We start from the raw sequence: 21,794 nt of genomic DNA, 5'->3' as shown, positions 1-21,794 counted from the left end.
GATCTAGGGGGAAAAAAAAAAAAAAACCTCCTTTGCATTTGCCACCAGCATGAGAATTTGCAGGGCTGTGGCACATGCATTTCTCCGTGGGCATAACCCCTTGTGCACCAGCACGTACCCTGGTGGAGGACCAGGTTCTGGTAGCACCAGGGACACGCTGGCTGATGGCATCACTCATCCCACTGGGTGAGCCAGCCAGGCTGGTGGGTGATGCCCTCCTGATTTATGGGAAGAGTTTCTGGTACTTCAAGGAGTGATTTATTTCAAAGAGATCAGTGGCAATGAGATGTTGTGCCTCTTGTCACTGTGAAGGACATCTCTCTCAGCATGGGCCGTTACTGGATGCTGCAAGACCTGGGTGACCTCCCAAGAGAAGATGGTGCACAGCCTCCTATTCCCTCAGGAGACAATTATACTCGTCAGATAATCCAGCCTGCAAACCCAGGTGCAAATCTTAAATGTTGCCAACAGAGGGACTCACTCATCCCAGTTCTTTTTGCTGTCTCTGAGGATGATAAATGGGAGTTAGCACTCCTCACAGCACCGGGGCAGGATGAGCCAGCAGCGCTCACTCCTCTGCTGAGCCCCAACTCTTCTGGGTCCATCCAAGCCAGGGAATCCCCAGAATAAATGCAGTGTTTTCCCAGACCTTCCATTTGCTGCAATTCCTGTCCTTTAGGCGCTGCCCCATAAAGAAAGATCCGCAAGTTAAGCATGAAATAAAGCCAGCAGCAAGGGAATAATTGTTATTTGATCAGCTCCCGGGGTATCAAATAGCAGTAAATTGAGCTTCAGTTAATAAGCAGACAATTTTCAGTGTCATACTGCTACATTTTCAAAGCTAATTTAACTATTCCATTAAAAAATGAAAACATATTCAAATTAAAACACCCATAAGATATGAAAGAGGGGAGGGGAAAAGCCTCATTGGAGAGAGGACTTGAAATGCATCAGTAATTTCCCATCAGGCTGCAGTTCCCTTAACTGACCATGACAGTCAAAGATGAAATAGAAATTTCTATATCAAACAGGAACACAAAGGAGAGCTGACCTTTGATCAAATGTCTGTTTGTAGTTTTGACAAGGAAATTTGCATTAGAAGAATTTATGCTGGACACCTACATGAGAAGTTAACTCCCAGCATGTAAAGGAAGGGAGAGGTCAAACCATCCTTAAGCACTGTCAGATGAAAGCCGGCTCTCCTCGCCGTGGATGTTCCGAGCCATCTGGGCTCACTTCCTAATGCCCAATGCTGTGGGTTTCACAATGGGATTTTTCAAAGCAGTATTTATTTGGGGGTGGGAAAACCTATTTCAAGCAAACAAAGGCATTCTCACACAAAGAAAAGACGCTTTTAGTACAGCAGCAGAAGGCACAGAAAAGAAAACACACCAATTGCTTTTTAATATTGAGTTGTAGGCTTGGCTGATCTTCCTTTAGTATTTCCAAGGCTGCCCTGTTTCACTATGGGCCTGATTTTGCAGTCTTTACTTCACTCCTCCATTTTCCCCAGCAAAGACTGCAGGTTAGGGATGGATTTTTGTTGCTTCCAGGTCTTCCTGGAACCACTATGTGGTGGCTCGTTGTTGCCATGATCCCTCTTCCAGTTGTGTGCTCTGCTCCACTTGCAATCACAGATGTGGATGATTCAGTTTGTGAATTGAAGATGACCCTGAAGACCTGCAGCATTTCCCCAAGGGCTGCCACTGCCTGTGTTGCCCTATACCTGGAAGCAATACCCTGGCTGTGACTGGTGGTACCCCTTCCCGCAGGTACTTGTGTGCATGGTTCAGCCCTGACAAGCATCCCAGGCCGGCCAGGAGAGGTCAGTGAGCACACACACAGTCTACACTCTCCAAATCTGGCAATAAAATGAATGTGTTTAATGAAAATAAGCATCTGGCAGGTTGAGTCTGTAGAGATGGCAGGCATTGCCCTCTGGCACTGGAGTCAGGGCAAGATGCCCTTTTGGGGATGGCCTGATGTAGGGGAGCTGGCAGCGGATCAGAGCCCAGCAAGTCCTCCAGGTGTGCTCCTAGGACTAGCTCCAGCCTGTCCTGCTGACGCTGATTGTCCTCCAAGATACAAATTTCCTGCTAGGGCTGCCAGCAGTGGGGCTTCTGGCTGAGGCTAAGCTCTCCACCAGGTTTTCCAGGTGGCCTTGAAGAGAAAAGCACTGAACAGTTGGGGATGTTTGGGTGGCAGGTGATACACCTCCAGCTGACATGTTTTCCATTGGGCAGTCTTTCAACTTCCTCCTCACCTCCCAGTTAATTGATTTGCAAGAGCCTCAGCATCCCATGATGTGCAATGGGAACAGTGGCTGCAGGGGGACATGGGGACACCGGGAGATTGCCCTCCATAGAGGGTGGGGGAGGCGAAGAGAAACTGGGCTGGAGTTTTATAGCTACAGCTCAGGAGCCAAGATTCCTCTGCTACATCTATTCCTTGGAGGCCCCAGTATCATTCCTGGTTCAGTTAACTGTATGGTTTTTGAGGAGTCTCCATGAGCCTAACCCACCTATCACAGTGTGCTGCTTATTTCAGATATTCCTGTTCTTGCAATTTCCTCTCACTGTGGTTTGAGTTTTAGTTTTGAGTTTCTTCTTTTGCTTAGTATGGGTCTTGTCCCAAGTCCTTCAGAATTGTATAAGACTTTTACTAAGCTTCAGTCTGAATCAAGCATCTGAGTCAGTCATCAGCACAGCACTGTCAGCACAGAGCCCTTCTTCCCATGTGGGGCCCTTAATAGAACAGGGTTACAAATACCATAGAATCAGAGAATGGCTTGGGTTGAAAGGGACCTTAAAGCTGATCCAGTTCCCACCCCCTGCTGTGGGCTGGTTGCCACTCACTAGACCAGGCTACCCAGGGTCCCATCCAGTCTGGCCTTCAGAACCTCTAGGGACAGGGCATCCACATGTTGCCCTCTTCCAAGTATTTAGGTGATAGATAGATAGATAGATAGATAGATAGATAGATAGATAGATAGATAGATAGATAGACAGACAGATAGATAGATAGACAGACAGACAGACAGAATCATTAAGGTTGGAAAAGACCACTAAGATCATGTACTCCATCAACCCATCCCTACCATTTCCACTAAACCATGTCCTCATCCTGGGGACTGTCAGAATTATAAATTCCTGTTTAGGAAGTTGAAGTGAACAGTGCCTGGAAACAGTCTGCATTCAGCCAAGTGAATGCTTTCCAGAAAGCCCAGGGCTGAGTCAGTGACTGCTGGAAATCACCTTTTATTACTATGGAAGAGTCTCCATCTGCTCCTGCAGACATGGACATACCCAAGGATGAAGGAAACCACGTCCTGAGCACCCCAGATAGCTGCAGTTGGTTCCCTACTGTTAGCAAAGAGAGAAACTTGGGGCTGAGAAATGACTGCAGTGCTTGGAAGGCAAAGTCCAAGTTTAATGGCTAGAGCTTGTCCATGATAAATGCATTTCCACCCTGGTTCCTGACTGTGAGCTAAGAGCAGCCAAAAACAGCTGATGAATTATTACTTGCTGGCCTCTGTGACCAAAGATCTTGCTGTTGAAGGAAAGCAAAACCATCTGGAGCAGTGGGCTGGGAAGGGTAAGGCTACCCAGGGCTAGCACAGCTTTCTGTGAAAGAAACCATATAAAACTACAGGAAGAGAAAAAAAATGTTCTGCTTTAAAAAAATAAAATAAAACTGACCAAGCCGTGTTTAGGACCTGCAGTGCTTCCCCTAACATGCAGGTGCCTCAGGGCAATGGGCGATGTCACAAATGAGAGAGGGTGCTGGCCACAGCAGTTGCCCTCGCTGGAGGTCCCTGCAAAGCTGTGTTATGTCGCTGTTAATTAGGGAGCGAGATGCCAAGTCATAAAAATCCAGATGTTCAAATAATACACATATGCATCGTCTCAGCCACTAACATTTCACAAAGCAAGGCACTTCTGTCAAGAGCAGCTGATCTGGAATCAAAGCGCGCATTGCTCGGACAACTTGTACTCAAGTTAAAAAGCAAAGCCACTCAACCACCAGATTACAGCTAAGGAGAGGCAACTGCCACTGCTGTAAATGCAACGGTAGGGGCTCGTGCAAACACAAAGCCATCAGTGCTCAGGGTGGGGACAGAAAGATGTGCCCATGGTATTTCATGTGCAGCCTTCTACTCTAGTGGAAGCTCATCATAGATCCCTGCAGTGCTGGGAAGGAGCACGGTGAGTGCACAGAGGAGGAGGGAGAGCAGAGCCAAGGCAGCGTTGGATCCACTTTCATGTCCTGCCAGCACTGTCCCTCCCAGTCTCTGCTCCCTCTGAGGACAGGGCAGTGGGGTCAAGGTTCCTCCCCATGCTTGGTCCATCCCTGGAGGAAGGACTGGAGCTCAGCACTCCTTGGCAGGGCTGTGAGCCTGCGGGTACAGCTTGTCCTCAGTCCTGTGACCACCGCAAGCATTTTGTTTCATCCCCTGGATTGTCACTGGCTGTATGAGCTCTTTCCTTGCACAATTAGGAAGGCAGCCAGAGACTATCATCATGCAGGAGGTGTTCCAAGTAACCTCAAATGTAAAAGATTTCCAGCACACACGCCCATAAACACCAGTTGGGAAGATCTTCACTTTTCCAGAAACATTTAAGGACACACTTAAGCCTCAGCTCTCCTGCAAGAGGCTGTGCTCCCAGAACAGAAAATGGAAAAGTGCCACTTGCTCATGTATGGCACTTTCAGAATTGTTGTTCTATTTCACCTTTATAGAATCATAGAATCATTAAGGTCAGAAAAGACCTTTAAAATCTTCTAGTCCAACCATCAATCTTACACCAACCCAAAGCAGCCACAGGTATCATACAGGTCAGCTGGAAAGGAGAGAACGCATTCCCAAAGAAGAATCCAAGCTGACACGTTTTGCAGGAAAAGCTGGCACTTTCCTTGTGCTTCATTTTGCAAGATGTGGGTTCACCTGCAGGAGCCCAGAAAGCTGAATCCCTGCCAGAAGAATAATCTGGTAAACTTCATAATGAATATTTCTGCAACACAAAGTCTCTTTGTGGATTTAAATTAATCTAAAACACATTCATTAATTCATAGCTAAGAATTGAATTATATTTTGCTTCTGACCTCCATGTTGTTTGTCTGTAACTAGATTTCCCCTAAAAGGCAGCAGCGCTATTTAATCATAGTGCCAACCTTTGGATCTACTTCAGCAGCAATTACCCTGAGCTTTGACTTTGATATAATTTATAGTTCAGAACACATCATAAATAACTCTTTCTTCTCCTTTCAGTACAGCTGTGTGAATGTGTGCAAACTCACGGAAATATGAATTGCTGCCTATTTATCCCATTCAGGCTGCGTGCATGAGTGATGTTGCCCTGGCCATGTGGCCCTGCCCACCCCAGTCTGCCCAGCGGGGATGTTTTGATGTCCTCATAGTGTGAGGTGTAATCCCCAGTGCACTTTGGAGCAGCTCTGTGCCTCCCCTGGATGGGGATAAGGCTGTGCTCACATGGAGCACAAAGGGATGGAGTTCACTTTGCAATGAGATGCTTCAAACTGGACAATTTGAGTGAGCAGCTGCGAGGTCCAAGACACTTGGCTTTCACAGGTCTGTGACACTCAAAATATGGCTTTTGAGGTGTGAGTTCCCCAGAAAACTAACTCTTATCTTGGCACCTGAAGTGCTCTGAAATATGGAAGTATGGATCGTTCGCAGAATCTGCTTTACAGAGTGACACTCAGCACGTGGGATCAGTGGAGAGCCCCACATTCCTGCGATGAGGGGTGATGGAGAGATCCCAAAGGTGGGCAAGAGTCAGTGCCAGCCATGGTTATTGCAACTTTCTCCAAAAAGGAAGTGCTAACCTCAATAGGCTTGCAATAAATCCGGATGGTGAAGGCATGGCTTTCATGAATTTGGACAAAAATAATGTGTTCACGAAGCCCCAAAGTCCCATTTTGCTGAAAAGTTTGTCACTTCCCATTAAAATCTGCTGGCCAAGTTCCAGCTCTGCCCTTTGCCTGCCCTGGGGTCAGTGGATCCTGACAGAAGCAGCCGCTGCCCAAAGCATGGCCTGAATCCATAAACACCTAAACCTCGAATCTGGGGTCTGTGAAAGGTTGGAAAATTCCCCTGAGCCCTTCCTGTTGCTCAGTGTCCACAAGAGAAGACCTGAAATGTGGGGCCTCAGCAACACTGAGATGCTGAACTCAGTCTGAGCATGGCTCCGTCACTCCATGACTCCACCTGCCCTGCCAACCATGCCTTTGCTGGGCGCCATGGACAAGTCTGCACCCAGCTGTGTGCAGGCTGGCACTGTCCTCGAGAGCTCTTCCCTCTGTCTCTCAGTAGAAAGCCTTTGAGTTACCAACTTACATTTTTTTTCCATCTGATTATTCCTCATCGGGACCCTTATAAGTGAAGTACCATCCAGAGACAGTGGCCATGGCCCATAAATTTAATTACTAATCTTTAATTCATAGGTGGCAGAAACAGTTCTTCAAGCATCTGAGTTAATCAGGCTTTGCTGACAGTGGCAATCAATTGTTCAGCAGTCTACTTTTTGCTTAATTACTGTTGCACTACATTGCATTTTCAAAATGTCAAGCATCCTCTTTTAGAAATGCAATAAATCATTTCTACGCCGTGTGCAAAGCTAAGGTAGGAGACTATTATTCTCTCACACCTGACCTTGGCTACAAGGAGCAGAAATTGATCATTTACTGTAGCAGTGAAATATCATTTGAGAAGTGAGACTTAACTAAGAGCTTCAACCCACTAAAAAGAAAGAGTTACTTTTTGGCCACATAAGGAAGATGCTGACGTGGAGATGTGGTTCTGTTTAATCTCTTCTGTTGATGTTGCACCATCTGCATTGGGGATGAAGTACCAAAGTACCAATTACAACAGGAAACTGCAAAGCACTGTCCATAGACATTCATGCTGTCCCAGGGAGAGATACCCTGATTCTTGTTCTGATATCAAACCAGGATAATTATGTGTCAACCAAAGTCATCTTGGTTTTGGAAAGGATGTTTCAGTGGAGGCAATTTAGCCAGTTGGAGCTTGGAGAGGAGCAAAAAGTTTGTCCAAAGTGAAACTGCATTCATTCAAAGGAACTGAGGCACTTCTCAAAGTATCACTTTTCCAAGGGAGACACCTCTTGCTACCACCAGCCCATCCACCATCGTCCTTGCTGAGGAAAGGGAAGCACTTTCAGCAGCAAGACTGTGCTTAAGTGTGTTGGGAGGGCACATGGATTGGGGCTGGTGTCAGCCAAGATGATATGAAGATAAAAGACATCCTCAGAAGATGCTGCCAGAAATGAGAAGGAAGAGGCTGTGTGGTGAATCATATGGATCAAATTTCCTCTTTCATTGTGTTTTAATAGAAAAGCTTTTCTCCTGCTCCCAAGGGTACTAATGAAAATTTCTTTTAAACCCAGAGGTGGGTTGGTTTTTTGTTGTTGTTGTTTTTTTTTTTTTTTTTGTATTAAACATACATGCATCCAAATGAAAGCGTTTTTCCCTTTAGGAAAGCAGAACTGATTCAAACTGGGAGCCAACAGCAAGCAAATTGTGATTGAGAAGTAGAAATGAGGCAATAAAAAGTTTAGCACTTGCAAGATAATAAAAAGCATTTCTTAAAGGAAAAAAAAAGGAAGGCAAATACAAAATAAGTCCCTAATCTAAATCAACAATTCTATTTTCTGAATTCAGAGTGTATTCAAACTCTGTCTGCATTTATACAAATGGTATTTGTTTCATCAGGAATTCGGCTACACGTGTTGGGAATCACCTGTTGGCTGCAAAGTGCCATTTATGTGTCAGCAAAGTGTGGTGGGTTGTGTGGGCATATCCCAACAGAAGAATGTATGGGCATATCTCAACACAGATCTGTCTGGGCCCATTCCAGCACAGATCTATGCTGGGATGTGCCACAATCTTGCAGGGATTCTGGATGCCACGACGTGGACATGAGGCACCACTGGGAGAGCACATCTTTGCAGATCTACCACCAATCATTCACAATCCCAGCTTTCTCGGTGACTCTCTGGGGGTAACATCCCAGTGCCAACTGGGAGCTTTGCTCTTGCTGCGATAGCACTTTTTCTCTTTAATATTTCCAGCGATGTCCAAAGGCAGAAGCACTAGAGGGCAGTGCCTGCACATCGTGAGGGAAGAGGGACCCGTCTCTGGCCGCCTGCCAGGCAGAGGACACCCGGTTGTGGCTCTCCCTGTCACCTTGCCTTCTCGTGTGTGTCCTCTCTCTAGGGAGAGAAACAGAATCAGCTGAGGACATTATTTCAGTCAATGTTGGCTGGAAATGGGGCTGGTAGTAGAGCCAGCGCCTGGTTCATGCCCCAGAGGCCTCATGCCCTGTCCCAGAGCAGCGCTGGGGTCTCACGGTCAGTCCTTGCACCATGGCTCTGCCTTGCCCCCTCCCGCTGCAGCCCCAGGAAGGAGGGCTTGGTGACAGAACAGCTGTGTCCTTTCATGCCTCTGTCCCCAGCTTTGTTGTGTGGTTTCATAGAACCACCACGTCTCTGCAACCCTGTTTCCCCCTAAAACAGCAGCTCTCGTTTTCTCAGTAACTGAGCATCCCTGATGTACGAGATCACTCCTAAAAGAAGAGGTTTTGAAAAACAGCAGCAAGGCATTATCAGGAGTGTTTGTTACAGGCACAGAGCAAACAGTAAAACAACTGTGTGGATTTTCAGGCCAAAAGATGAACTCATCCCGGGGGTGTGCAGCAGCGTGGGGCAGGCAGAGCTCTGCACAGAGGGGGGCTGAAGGAGCTGTGTCCCACCTTGCTGGGGGGCCCTGCTGCTCCTAAACACATCCTGTGCACAGAATTTCCCTCCTGGATCCAGCTGTGCTGGTAAAAATGGTTCCTTCATTCCCACTCGTCCTCCTGCTGCAGCATAAAAGCCCATGGATTCATGTGAAGCAAATGAAACTGAATTCATCCAGGTTGCCCCAGACTGCATGGCATAATGCTTCCAGACATGGCATGATGCAGGGCCAGCTCAGGGTGCAGGTCACGGGCAAAATAAAGCCACCTTTTGCCAAAAGCATCTTGCACAGTTTACACTGTCAGAACGTGTCACAAGTCACGAGTCCTCATGTAGTCTCTCTTTCTCTGTGCCAAGCAAGCCCAGCTGTACCACCATCATCTTGCACTGGATGCCCAAAAATCCTCACAGAAGCTTCCTGGGAACCCTCTTCCCCAAAAAGCCATTGAGCTCAGTGGGAGGCTGTGTGAGATGGAGTCCAGACAGAGGCAAACTCCTCTGAGCTCTCCTAGGGGGCCCTGCACAGCTGAACCGACACTCCCATGACTGATTTCTTCCAGCCTGAAGTATTTCCCTTGATGATCTGCCCTAATGGAAAAACAGCTTTTCCACCTTTCAAACGCAAGCAAGATAAAAAATGCCTTCCTGGTTCGAAAAGCACGTGGAGCCGCTGCCAAGGAACATGCATGTTAATGACATAACCTTTGTACAAGGAGATGGCTCTGAAATTTCAAGTGATTTCCCCAGAATACAAGCAGTACCCAGAGTAAGGCAAGGAGACTGAGCTAATCCTTGGGACGCTGTGCAATTTCCATGCCTTTTGTAAAATAAATAAAGAAGTACAAATTAGGGCTGTGTTCCCATCTCCAGAAAGCTCTTCTTTTCACCCCCCCAGGAGTCCCTCTCCACAGTTAATAAAAACCAGTTGCACAGATAGCGGTTCCCCGAGGCTGAGGTGCTATTTCTAAAATAAATTGCTTATTTGAAAAATTGCAGGGGAATGGTTGCGTTTGGAAAGTATGAAACCTGTTGGAACTAAGAAGCTGAAATGTGGACTGGGGGCACTGTCTTCCCTCCTCCCCCTCAAAAAAGGTGAAAAAGTTCTTCTCTGCAAGAAGAGCCAAAAGGGAGCCAGATCTCCATTTTCTGGGAAAGGCTCTTCTGCGGGGAAGAGATGTTACCTTGACACCCCGTAGGCTTTTCCATGGGTGGGAGCTGCAGGGCGAGAATGGCTTCAGAAATCTACAAATGCTTCACGCTGGTCTTTTCTTTCTTTTGGTCAAAAAGAAAAAAGAAAAAAAGAAAAAGAAAGCAACTCCAGCATTCCTGAGCTGGGGAGGCCACATCCTCGCTCAGCGCAGTCACCTGCTGTGCTTTGTGAGAGCCCTTTCAGCATCCCAGCAGCTCTGTGCCGGGTTGGCGGCTCTGCGCCCAGCTCGGCCCCAGAGAAGGTCCCGGGAGCTGCAGCGCTGCCATAGGGCACTGCACCACACAGCCAGATGAAAACCAGGTCTCTGCCCTGTAGGGATGTGATCTCGCAGCCGTTCCGAGACCAGGACAGTCCTCGAGGCACTGAGCCACAGTGCAAAGGCCCGCTGAAATGAGAACATTCTGAGTTCATTAAAAATAAAAGCAGTAGTCTGGGGTGGAGCTGCCATGAGATATTCCATGCTATGCTCTTGCTGTGGGAGGAAGCACAGGGCACTTCTGGGGATCAGAAATGTCACACAGGAGGATATCGTCCTCTTTCAGCCTGCAAACAGACTGGTTCCCACAGACCCTGCAGATAAAGGGCCCCCTCAGCAGGACCCTCTGCCTCCTGCTACCGGGGAACATGGGCCACTGGAAAACGAGATAAAAGTGAAAAGGGAATGCTTAGAAAGTTCCATAAAATAGAGCCATTTCAGGATTCTGAGGTGTGGAAATGACTGGGATCTCTACTACATTTATTTTTCAAAAAACAAAATCGAGTTTCCCATTTTTTAACACGAGCTAATTAAAAAAGAAATAAATATGGGGCCTTGCCTTACAAATGTATATTTATAGAGACCACCCCGTCGCCCTTTGTCCTTGCCAGACTAAACAAGCTGCTTCAGCTTCTTCTCCGGCAGAGTCCCCATTGCCCTCACTCAGCCTTTCTACACACCCGTTTCAGTTACCAGGCTTTGAATGTGGGTGACTGAAATCTTGGTGCTGCATCCTCCGTGCCTTCTACAAGCTCAGCTCACCCCTGCTCTTCCTAGAAACAGCTGACTTGTGTCATGATCTCAGCACATTTCATGTGTCCCAGACTCTCTGCAAGGAGTTTTCATCAAAGGCTCTTCCAACACATTTTCCACTGAAGAAGACATAAGAGCTTTGGTTTCTGCTTTGCCCAAGCACCTTCCAGGGGCCCAGTGTGCTCTGAATGCTGGTGGCTGCTTCAGAGCATGGTTCATCACGGGCACTCTGTGTATTCATCTTACAGCTTCCAAAAAATCCTACCCAGTTCATAGGGAATGGCAGAGATGCTCCATGTTGGTTTGCCATGAATACATATCTTGGGAGAGGTGTAGATGGACCAGGTGATGTCTTTAGACTTCTCTCTATTAGGTGGAAATCATGCTCTTTTGCCAATCTGTGTCCTGTTCAAGACACCAGGACTTACTGTCCCTCTCCTCGCTGGCCATCTCTCTTACCTGCACTGGTCCCACTGGCTGCACTGGGATTTCCCAAAATATTTTGAGATAAATGTAGATGAGACACAGAGAGAGAAGACAATGTCTGTGCAGCAGTAAGAAAGCCCATGGCCGCGTGTCATACAGCCCTTGCAGTGGGCAGCACAGTATATTTTTACTCATTAAATCAAAGTGGCTGCTCCTTGCCCTTCAAGTCCCCGGAGAGCAACTATTCTTGATAACAGCCAGTCCCCACAGACTCATTAAGCTTTCTTGAAGCTGTTTGCAGAGGCAGGGTGCTAATCTATGAAGATAAGAAGTCAAACCTTTCACTGCGAGGCCATTTTTTACTACTTGCCTCGTGCTCTCCATGTAATTTCATCAAAGGCCAAAACGAAAAACCTATCTAATCTGTCAGAAGGGCCAATCTAATCTATCGTTACTAAACACTTTTATGGAGAAAAATGGATTGCAACATTACAGATCTTGAGATTTAGCACATGAAAGAGATGGAAAAAAAGTCTGAAATGACAAGCAATACAAAATCTGCTTTCCCAACTGAACAGATTAGCCGGTGGCACAAATAAATAAGTAAATATAGTTTAAACTGCTTAGATTTATAGCAAGAGGTGTCGAAAATGCCTGGGACTTGCAAGTGATACCCTTTTATGGCCAAAGTGGATTTTAGTGCACATACATTGAAATGAACCTTCACCTACTCCTTGCTTTCAGAGCTGAGTGCAAACCTTCTTGGGTTGGTCATGGGGCCCTGAAAAACATTGTAAGGTGGTGGGTGTCAAGGGGACTGGTGTTTGACGTGGGAGGTGTGACAGTGAGATTAGTACTCTCATAGTCAATGGAGAACAAAATGCCTCTCCTGGGAGATAAACAAAAAACAAGGACAAAGTCTAGCTTAAAAGCCCTCGTGGAGCAACTTCCAATCTTTGTTTCTCCAAGAAAAGATCTGGGAGAGGTGGATCCTTCTGCTGCAAGCCAGCAAGAATTTTTGTTCCATCATCTCCCATTGAATGGGGAAAGCAATGGCCTGACTGCAGGGGTTTCAAAGAGGCTTTGGGACTCTGGGTTCCATAGGGAGGCCAGGACTTTCTTCTAGAATAAAAATGAGTCTGATTTCAATATGACAAAGCTTGCCCTCATCCAAGATATGTTAATTAGTCTTGGCAGATTTCTAAGTAATTGGATACAAGATCAATTACTATGAAAATATTGGGAAAAAGATGTACTGGATAATTTGCATAGGGGACATATTTTTACTGCTTACCTGGCAGCCTGGGCACACAGGTTGGGAAGGTCTTAGAAAAACTGGACTCTAAGGCTTGGTCTTCACACAACCAGGGCTGAAAGCAGGCAGAGGTCCTCTGCACCACTCCAGTGTGTGCTCACCAGATTGACTCAGGCCCCGACTCGTGTTGGTGATCAGTCCTCCACATTTCAACAACAGCCTTGGCATCGTCTCTTTGCAAAGCAAATGTCCTCCCAGCAGGGAAGAGGTGCAGGGCCTGGCTGCCTGGATGGGATCAAGAACATGGACATCCCACCTGCAAAGCAAGATTCTTGCCCTGACCACTCCACTGGCATCCAGGCTAGAAAGCTGCCATTTAGCTGCACTGAACGCTTCCAGATTTCCAGCATTTCAAAGGAGATTTGGCAGGAATTGTTTGTGCTTGATTTTGTTTCAGATTCCATAACATTTGGGCCTTTTTATGCAACTTTTGGCTGGTGTTGAAGCAATTTCTGTCTGTTTCTTCTTTCTATTCTCCCTCCCCTCTGCTATCCATGGTGGGAGACTGACAAAAGTCAGTGACTCAGCCCTAGAAGAGAATGAAGAACTCCAACAGGGCTTTGAATTGAAAGGCAGGCAGGGAAGGAGAGACACGAGAGGAGTCTGCAGAAAGGGAGGGAAAGGGAGTGTAATGATTAAAAAAAAAACAAATACAAAATGAGCAAATATGTGCTCTACATAAAATAAGCGAGAGAGAAAAACTTCTAAAGAGTGAGTCAGTTCTACTCCACAGACTAGGCAAAAAAGGTAGTTTTAGACACAAGCATATCCCAAACTGTTTGATCAAACAGGGAATTCCAGCAGCTGCAGAACTGAAGCCTGACTAAGCACAGATTTATGTCATCTGTCCCTCATACTCTCACTGGTCTCAGCAGTTCCTACCTCTGTGGCTGCCATGGTCGCTGGCCAAGTAGGAAAGAGATTGTCTTGGGGATAAAAAGGGGAGCAGAGGGACAAGCAGGCAGGAGCAGGAGTGTCACAAAACTTCATGGTGTGTTGGAGACTTCATATTAAAATCCAGCAGTGGGCTTTAACACCAACCCAAACTGCAAGTAAGGTTCTCTGTGCACCCCAGTGCTTCTCAGCCTTTCCCAGTCCACTTATGCTCATCAGAAGCAGCATGTACAAGCTGCAGAGACCACCTCATTGCCCACTGAGTTGGGAAGGTGTCCCCCAGCACTCACAGGCACAGCTTTGTCCTGAGGACAACCAAGCACCCCATCCCTATGTGCAGGGTAGCGGCCTCCTTGTAGCCACTTAGGCATGTAGACAGCCTCCCTTCCTAGAGGGAGCAGTAACAGAGCTGCTCCAAATCCAAAGGTTCTCTTGGTGTCAGATCTATGCATATTATGTAAGGACTATGCAAGTTTCTCAGTCTCTGCACAGCCAGTGTCCCACCCCATGCACTTGTAAGCTAGCAGCTTAATGGGCTTGAAGATACCCACGTTCTCCCAGACAACCCAAGCACCAAATTACTCAGCTGCTGGCGTTACTGAGCCCATAGCACATCTGTTCAGCACACCGTGGAAGCATTTCAAAGGAACAATCTGCCATTTTGGGGCTGTGACTCTGCCTCAATGCCTCATTGTACCATGGAAGGGCGACAACCAACGCATTGTACAGGCAAGCATTTCTCAGTGCAACGGGATCCTGGGTAAGCCGGGTCCCCTCTAAAGAGCTGTTGTCTTTTGCCTGCCACCACACCAGTGTTACACATCTCACACATCTGCAGCAGCCTACTCGCTTCCCATTCACAAATTCCTCCACTGAATAACACCAAAGAGTTAAGGCTCTGTCAAAAGGTTCCGTTATGGGAAGGGAAACTGGAGAAAAAATGGCTTTCAATGCAATGCGAATATAGACAATACTGTTTTGTAACTACGCCGTTTGATGTGCAATGACAGGAATTAATCATTTTGCTTAACAGAATTACTCTTTGTTATGTAAACTTTGTAAAGTCAGTCTCATGTGACCTCTTTCAATTAGGAACAAATTGTTTAAAACTGTCGTATTTCTGAAGGCGCGGGATTCGTAACAGCAACCTCAGGGATTGGTTGTCATTCCACCCTGGAGTACTCACAGCTGTGCAGTTTGACACCAAATGGAGACCTAAATGTGCAGAATTGCTTCTTCTTTTTTTCTTTTTTTTTCTGACTGAGAGAGCGATTCCTCTGCACTCATTCTGATCTGGGGCGAACATTTGTTTCCCATTTCATTTCCTTCAGCTCTGAGTGAGTGGGATTTGTTTTTATAGGTTTCTCATCACCTCAGTCTGTGAGCACCTCAGTGGTGAGAACTGATTTGTTGCCCAAAGCCCCTTGGAGGCAAGGAAGCATTTTCCATCTACCAAGAGAGAACCAAGACCAAAACACATTCAGGATCAAAACTCCAGTGAATCACCCAAAATACCATGACCAGAGATTGAGAGCCAGTAGAGCTCCCTTGTACACCAAACTGCCATGGTGCCAAGGTGCTCAGGCTTTGCTGTATTGGCTGAATTCATCCTCCGCAGCTCAGTAGCTGCCCAAGTCCTTCCCCTCAAAGAGGAAAACTCATTGCACACCTCTGAACCACACCAATAGGACCACTTTTTGTCCTCTCAGTGCTGCGTTAGGCTAATGGCCAGCCCTGATCACTCTTGCTGATAAAAGCGTTGGCTGTCGGTTTTTCCCATGCATAATGGAACATTTACACTCAGGACCTTGCATTTTCAAAGGGTGGCTGCACAGCTTTTAGTTAAGAGCCCAATCAGAAGATACGTCACTTGGCTTTGAAGGCATCGGTCAAACTTTGATCTCGTTTCCCTCCCTGCCCTGCCCAGCAGCACTAGCCACATTAAGTAAAATGAATCTGCCTTGGCCAAACGAGAAAGCGAACAGTCTCACATCCACCAGCTTTCAAGTCAAGCTGAGCCATTAAGTCCATCTCCCCCTGACATCAAACGTGGTCAAAGCTTGCTGAAGGACTCTGCCGTGGCACCCACCTGCTGGGCTTGTCCTCATACAGCACTGCTCTGAGATGCAGGTCCCCAACAGGATTCCAGCATGGCCATAGGGCTCATTGCTTAGTCACCACTACATAAAATGAGGAAGCTACCAGGTCTGCAGAGACTGGAGCAACATCCTTACTAAGCAGCAGCCCAGGGCTGCCTGTGGAATAAAACTCCATAGTAGGTTCCTCTCTACATCTTCCAACAAAGGCAGCAGAACATAATCCCCACACTCAAATTCCTTTGTTCTGCGCAGAAAAGTGGAGCTGAAGCAGCTGGAGTAGGTGCATGGAGTTGTCCATGGAACCTGTGGCATAATTCATAGCTGGCATCCCCCATCCTCCCATCCCATGCAGGATGGCCACATGGGATGGAGACCACACAGACTTCGAGCTCTGTGATAAAGCACACTGGAAAACAGCTCTCACGAGCACTGTACTAGCAAGGCAAGCTGCAAGTGTCTGCTGGAGCTAATAATAGTGCCTTCCTCCAACAAGCTCATCAGCTTCTGGGGCAGTGAAATCATCTCTGGCATATTCCTTTTGATTGCTGCAGCTGTATCTGGTGTTTTTATCAAGGCATTTCTAATGGCTAATATTCACTGTGATATTTCAAAATGGGATTTACTCCCACTCTGAGCAAAATAGCCCTAGTTTAGCCCCAGGAAATAAAAACAATGGCAGCTAGTGCTGTTAAGTAGGAGAGAAATTTTCTCATCTGATTATGCCAATCTTTTCCATCATCTTGTCTGTTCTTTGTTCCCAAGGACTGAGTCTGTGTGTGCCTGGGGTAGCCTCAGCAGTACCATGGGTGCATCCTTGCAAGCACTGGGCACTGCTTTTGATCCCCTCAGGCCAAGGGAATTGGCCTCACAGTAGGGAAACGAGAAACATCTCATGAGACAGCAAGGCTTCAACATATGACACCAAGCTACCTTGCCACTGAAAGGTCAGACAAAAGGATTCACACTCTACAAACACATTCCTGGATCTCCAGTGTCTTTTCTCAATCCTCTTCTGGTCTGTTTATTTGACACTGTATTTATATAACCAACTACACTTTTTGTGTCAATTATCAACATAGTATAGCAAGTACAGCAGTAACTTCTGCTCAGCATCAATGTCCTGCCACCACCAGCAGGTGACAGCAGCTGCAGCCCAACACAGTCTTCGTTAGAAGAAGGTGAAGAAGGTAATCATAGAACCACTGAGGTTGGAAAAGACCACTGAGACCATCTTGTCCAACCATCAACCCACCCACACCATGCCCAAACGGTAATGGCACATACCTAATATGTGTAAAAGAAGGATACTTTCTGTGATCAGTCTTATGTTTTCCTAGAGTTCCACCTGATTCCTTTGCCTCCTCAATCAAAAGCAAGAAAACTCAAAGAAAGGACATCCATCTCTGTTAATAGTGTTTGGAGTCACTGAATCTAGAGGACAGAACAGGTCCATTGCAATGTACGGCAGTATTGTGATTTCCTTCACCTGCTGCATGTTTTGATGCCATTAGCAGAAACTGTGGGCACTCCCCGTCCCCGTCCCCACCCCCAGAACTGTTCCAATGGATGGACAGATGTTCACAGGTGGAGCCTACAGCCACCGCAGCCTCCTGCCCTGCTTCGGTAACAAGCTCCATTCCTATGGGGATTTATTTTCACTAAGAATTCCTCATAACTCGTATTTATTTGGTCAGGGTCAGTTAGATGTCTGCCTTTCAGCCTGAACTATCTTTAGCTTCCAAAATATTTTGCATTGCAGGGAAGTATTTGAGTTGCTTTGCCGAGAAGAAACAACGCAGAGTGCTGGAGCACAGACGCGGCGCCATGGCTGTGTGCAGGCACCCCTGGCAGCTCCTGGTTGGTGCATTCACACTGGAAACTGTCCTGTTTTCTTCTTTTCTTATCAGTTTAAGGAGATCCACAACTTGTCCTGAAGTGGCTGCATGAGGCTGATGGAAATGGGAGGGTGCACGGTGCTCAGCGTGGCCCTGGTCAGCGTTGCGGTACTGGGAGCTTAGGAGCAATTTTAATTAAAGAAGGATTTTCATCCCGTGCACCAGAAAGGAATGTGAGTAAATGAACTCCCGGAAAACCTGGAGAATTGCCACCTTTTTTATTGATGTCACCCAGAGAGCTGCAACCTACTGTGGGGAACCTGCTTTAGATGAGAGGTTGGACTGAGAGATCTCCAGAGGTCCCTTCCAACCCCTACCATTCTGTGATTCTGTGGTTCTGTGGTTCTGTGGCCCTGTTACCTGTAACACGTGTCATGCAATTTGGATCCTGGTCCTTCCCAAGCATTTTCCTGTAAGAATCAGTGCATGTACTATTAGTATGATCACTAGCATGTTAATCTTCATTTTGCAAATGCAAATCAGGGTGATTTGCCTTCAAACAAGAAGGAAAATAGGTAAAAACAATGTGATATTTTGGAAAATGTTCTGCAGAGAGATTCAGGCATGCCAGTTAGCATTACTGGTAGGAAGAGCCCTTTGAGATGAGTAAGATGGAGACATCTGGTAGAGACAGGGGTCTATACAGAGAAAGGTTCACCTTGGAGAAGAGAAAGCTCCGGGGAGACCTGAGAGTGGCCTTTCATTATCTAAGAGAGTCTATAAGAAGAAAGGGGACAGACTTTTTAACAGGGTCTACTGTGACACGACAAGAGGAAATGGTTTCAAACTAAAAAAGGTGAGATTTAGATTGGATGTAAGGAAAAGGTTTTTTCCAATAAGGGCAGAGGAGACCTGGCACAGGTTGCCAGAAGTGGTGGATGCCCCATCCCAGGAGACACTCAAGGTCAGGATGGACAGGGCTCTGAGCACCTGATGGAGCTGTGGGTGTCCCTGTGCATTGCAGGGGGGGTGGATCAGATGGCCCTTAGTGGTCCCTTCCAACTCAACCGATTCTCTGATTCCATGATAAGCATGTCCCAGGATGGGGGTTAACCAGTGAGTGGCCCTTCAGAGACATCCACCACAGAGGAGGACAAACCAGGGCACACCTGCACAGCTCCATGCAGTGCCAGCAGAGATGGCAGGATTGCTATCTGTGCAATCAGCCTTTAATCAAAGCCCTAAGTCACTGTGCAACCCCAGAACAGTGAGGATGCAAAGTGGGTGGCAGGATGGGCCGGTGCGGCATATAGTAACTAATGAGATTATGCTCCCCTAATCTCACAGCAAATCAGATTTTTACACTGCGTGCATTTATCAAGGGCCGGGAGTTGATGGCAGCAGCTCCTTGTGACCCATGGTGGGCACCATCCCTGCATGACACGGCGGTAACTGCATGGCCCAGTCGCATGGCTTTGCAGCTGGGTTTGGAGAGCCTGAGCCCAACTGCTCCACTACACATTTAGGACAAAGCTGCAATAACGAGAGAGGCTTTTGAACTTGGGAACAATAGGAGCTATTTTCAATGGGTGAATAATGTTGAAAATCTGTCCCTTAACGTCAGCTTGTAGAATCATCATTTTTCCCAGTAAGTAATATAAAAGTTTAATTTTTTCTCAATGGATTTCAATGCAACATTTACTCAGGGACCGTTTATTCCTCATCCAAGAATAGCAGGGAGACAAGCTGGAAGAGAACAAGATGATCTTTATCATTTCAAATAGAAGGATTCCAATATTTCTTTTCACCATCTCACTGTAGTTCTGCACGTTTTTATGCATCCCATGAAAACAGGTTTAGGAAATCACTTATTTCCATTTTTCACGTCACATTCCTTTGCTGAGAAGAAAGAAGAAGAAACACACAAAGACATTGCTACTGTTGGCATGTAAAAATAAATAGAAGCTGTTTTCTGTACAAAAATTAAGCACGCCCCAAGTAATGCACTCCAGGAGTGTGTATGGATGCTTAAAGGGGAAGAAATATTATTCACATGGATTCTTTTTCATGACTACAATTTCTAAACATTCATCTATGGCTTGCATCTTGCAGCAGATACGTATTTTGACTCGCATTATGTCTTGACACTTCTAAAAAAACCTTTCTGAATAGACATATTTTAGAAATCTAGTTTGGAATGAAAACTAATTCTGAAATATTGGAAACTCTCGGATTTCAAAGTAGGTCTTTCTGTTACTCAGTGGAAGTATCTCTTCTTAATTAAAAGAATACATAGCATCATTCTTCATAGCCTGGCAGCAGTGTGCTGGGCAAATCATTAATCTTGTATTGTTTTTCTGGCAGCAGAGCACTCTCCTGCAACACTTCTTGTGCAGTAGTTTATCCCTGCATGAACCAGGAGTGCAGAATGCTAAAATAAGGTTCTGATTCAGGCTTATTACAAGGACTGCGAGTTTATGGCCATGAAAGCAGCTGTGCGCAACAATTAAAAAATAGCAGTTTATCTAGTCCTGTGTTTCATGAATGTGTGTTTTTTATTGCTGTAATCCAAAGATACCCTCCTTGTCATGACAGGCTTTGTGCTTGTGGTATTTGCTTCTTTGCTGTAGACATTTACACATCTGTTCTCCATTACTGACCCTCTGAAACACGGTTTGCCACTGTAGCACAGGCGAAAGCGTTGAGGATGGCCACGAAATCCCTGCTTTTGTTTAGAGTGGAGTTGCCATATAAGATTGTTTAAGCTGATAAAAAAAAACCCACCAAAGCAGTCTCTGGGTCACTGGTGTTGGCGTTCTGGCCCGCTTCCCTTTATTAGATAGTTTTGGCCATGGGGCTTCGACTGATCTTACAGCTGTAGCCCATGATGACCTCATCCTCCTCTCACAGCCGTTCTTCCATGGTTAGAGATCTCCTGCCAGCACATCTGATCCCGAGGGGTGGGCATGGCTAAATGAATGGTCAGCACACACACACCACGCTGCAAGGTTTGTTTCTGCACCAATGTCCACTGATATTCTGTAGGTACAGCAGGAGCACCGTTGTGCCACAACGTGTCACCATCTGCTACCCATGAAAAAAGGTTGGTGTAAGAGCTGGTAAGAGGAATGGCGGTGAGGAAGCCAGCAATGCCCTTCTGCATGTTGAAGAGGCTGGAAATCCTACTAAGTTAAAGCAAAAGCTGACACGCCGGCAAGCAGAGAGAGGTTCCCTTGGGTTTCAAACTTGAGCAAAACTGAGCAAATGGGGCTGACTCTCACGGCAAGTTCAAGAACATGGAAATTTGTAATGCGTGTTTTGATATGTCCTGGGATAATCTATGACCTTTTGAGTCCCTTTTTATCCAAAGCAAACTTCAGAGCACAGTCCTGGCAGATTTCTTGGAACTGTGATGCTCTGTGATTCTACAGATATCCCAAGTGATGCTCGGAGAGGAATGAAAATATCTTCAGATTACCTCCTACTTACGGAGGGATGGAAGCAAGCAGTAAACGCAGCATGCTCATTGCATAGGAAGCTGTCAGAGCAATCAGTTTTTACATCTATACTGTCTTAATCTCAAAGAAATTCCATGCATATTTCTGTGATTTTCTAGTGATGCTCATTTCTTGGAAAACAAAATGTTTAACAGCATTTTGGGAGTAGGAAGTCCAGCTGTTTCTCAGAGCTGAATGTAGCCCTGCTCTAGCAGCAGGCAGCACGCTGGGTGCCTGGCATCCCAAAGCAGAGCTCCATCCCTGCCCGAGTTTCTTCCCAGGGCCAAGCACCACCCGGATCACGCTCTTCCTGCAGAGCAAGCCAGGCTGCCTGGCAGATAAGGTGGGACTTGCAGTGCAGACAGCTGTGGCTGAGTTTTGCTCAAGGACACCAGGACAGCAAATTATACTTCAGCAGTTGAGTTCTTCACAGTACGTGCAGAGCACAATAAACTTCTCATTTCTGTCTCTTTGTAAAAGCTCAGCATTGTTTTCCCTCTCAAGTTAGGACCTGTTTAAACTCCCTGAGAAATACCTCCTGCAACATTTACTGTGAAGCACAGCAAACTCAGTAGAAAGTCTCCAAAAAAGGCATTTTTAACACAAGCAATCCTTGCTCACCTGCATCAGGAACAGTTTATTTCATCCCTAAATGGGCAAGAGTTATGTTTTGGGTGCACTTAACTCCACCTATGACCAAGATAAGGTCATTCCAGCTTGTTCTAATACTAT

General features: G+C 46.4%; 1 long non-coding RNA gene across 3 annotated transcripts in view; it reads right to left on the bottom strand.

Annotated features, from left to right (window-relative positions):
* Positions 1-21,794, bottom strand: part of LOC110404807 — a 68,721-nt gene that overhangs the window by 4,470 nt on the left and 42,457 nt on the right. The window contains exon 3 of one of the 3 annotated variants that reach the window (XR_002442497.1): positions 12,717-13,266. The exons of the other annotated variants lie outside the window; for them this stretch is intronic. This is a non-coding gene — a long non-coding RNA (uncharacterized LOC110404807). The remainder of the gene's footprint in view (positions 1-12,716; positions 13,267-21,794) is intronic. 3 annotated transcript variants of the gene reach the window in all.

Source organism: Numida meleagris, chromosome 11 (genome assembly GCF_002078875.1).
Source record: "Numida meleagris isolate 19003 breed g44 Domestic line chromosome 11, NumMel1.0, whole genome shotgun sequence".
Lineage (NCBI taxonomy): Eukaryota > Metazoa > Chordata > Aves > Galliformes > Numididae > Numida > Numida meleagris.
Note: the sequence above shows the minus strand (reverse complement) of the source record. Positions and strands in the feature narration are given on the sequence as shown.